We start from the raw sequence: 2,331 nt of genomic DNA, 5'->3' as shown, positions 1-2,331 counted from the left end.
ATACAAAATTAGGAGTCTGTAGGAGCTAGAAGTCGGAAATTTTTAATTTTCATTGTTAACGTCCACCCCTGCAATCCATATTGGGAGTAGATTGTCGTAAAATCCGCTCTTAGATCATTTCTACATCACATATAGAAGATTCCTACCAAATTTGAAGTCGATAGGAGCTATAGGTTAAAAATGGGAATTTTCTATTGTTAACGCCCCCGTAACCCCTCTTGTGGGTGGAATTTCGTAAAATCCGTTCTTAGCTGACCTCTACTCGGCGAAAGGAATATTCCTACCAAATTTCAAGTCGCTACGCCTTATGGTTCCAGAGATATCGTGATGAGTCAATATATAGGTGGGAATCTCTTATATATATATAGATAAGTATTTATTCTTGGTTGTTTAACAGGACGAAATAAAAAATCGTTTCAAGTTTTGATCTATTGCAGCTATTAATTAAATATTTTGACTTTTTTTTCATTTTTATTTTACACCATGCATTTTTTCTAAGGGCATTATTCCCGAACTCTATTCCAGCCTAGTTTCAGAGTTCTAAAAGCTATAGATTGGAATATACATTTTTTTTTTAATTTTTAACGCCCTCGCACAACCCTCTTGGAGTTGAATATCATAAAATTAATTCTTGATAAACTCAAACAGGTCAAAAAAAATATTTTGGCCAAGTTTTAAAATTCTTAAAGCAATAGATTGGAAGATACAAATTTTTAATATTTTTAACGCCCCCGCACTCCCTCTAGGGGTGAAATATCATAAAATTAGTTGTTAGTAAACTCAAAGATGCTAAAAAAAATTTTTTGGTCAAGTTTTAGAGTTCTAAAAGCTATAGATTGAAAGATAAAAATTTTTTTTTAATTTTCAACGCCCCCGCATTCCCTTCTGGGGGTGGAATATCATAAAATTAGTTCTTAGTAAATTCAAACATGCCAAAAAGAATATCCTGACTAAGTTTAATACCTATAAGAGCTGTATTTTTCAAATGTGCATTTTTTTCAATTAACACCCCCGCAACCGCTCTTGGGGGTGGAATTTCGTAAAATCCGTTCTTAGCTGACCTCTACTCGGTGAAAAGAATATTCCTACCAAATTTCAAGTCTTTAGCTCTAATGGTTCCAGAAATATCGTGATGAGTGACTATATAGGTGGAAATCTCTTATATATATATAATATAGATAAAAAAATTAAAAAATCCAAGTAACCGATATGATTGTTTATGATTTTTGGAAGTTAAAAAAAATTGTGTTATAAATTTAAAAATTAAGAAAAAAAATTTGGAACGTATTTAGTGTGCGCGGTTGCAAAATATTTTACTTTTAATGAAATTCGTAAAATCTATTTACTAGGACTTAAAAAAAATTGAAATACACAATGACGCACACCAAGTACGTTCCAAAATTTTTTTCTTAATTTTTAAATTTATAACACAATTTTTTTTAACTTCCGAAAATCATAAACAATCATATCGGTTACTTGGATTTTTTAATTTTTTTATTTTATATATTTTTGTAAAGAAAAAAACAAATTTTTTTTCTTAATAGTCTTATGAACGTGGACTTGGCGCGATTTTTTACAGTAAAACTGTTTTTGTTCGGATTTTAGTATTTTTTGTAATTATAATAAAAATTTACAGTTGGTACCAACTTAAATCTCGCGTTGGTTGCATTTTTTATAGCAAACTATTCCCTTGAAACTATAGTTTATGTAAAAATAATTCCAGCGCACCCTGGCGGGTGTAGATGCAAGCTGTGAAATATCTTTTTTTAACTGTAGTTTCCCATCTAATGAAGGATTATTATGTATTCTCAAATTATTTAGTCTGTGGCAGATCACTTTGCCCATCGAAAAAAAGTCAGGATCGAAATTTTTGCGTTGCTATAGTTTGTGCTGATTAAATTTAATAATTTCAATTAGATTAATTGTTATTAGTGAATATAATTAATTAATAACAGTCAAATAAAGTATGAATTACTGTTATAATATACAATTTATGAAAAAAAAGAACGGTAGAATTAAATAAAATTTTGCAACCTCAAAATACCGTTCTGCTTACAGTAAACATAGTCGGTAGTCTGGCGCTCCGTTTTCAGCAGATTTGAACGGAACTTGGCGCCAGATTCTACCGAATCTGTGGATAAAATAAAATATTACGATTTTTTTTCCAGATAACGATGACTATTTATTTAATAAACATTTATTTTCATTAAATACAAAAATTTACGAATTTATTTCAAATCGTGACTATTTAATTCGTTTAATCAGTGACTTCGGTAATTGTTATATTCGATGTTGCCTCTGAGGAGGGTATTACTGTGACAATTGGTAGAT

Source organism: Cotesia glomerata, linkage group LG8, assembly GCF_020080835.1.
Source record: "Cotesia glomerata isolate CgM1 linkage group LG8, MPM_Cglom_v2.3, whole genome shotgun sequence".
Classification (NCBI taxonomy): domain Eukaryota; kingdom Metazoa; phylum Arthropoda; class Insecta; order Hymenoptera; family Braconidae; genus Cotesia; species Cotesia glomerata.
The sequence above is the reverse complement of the archived record's forward strand: the minus strand, read 5'-3'. Positions refer to the sequence as shown.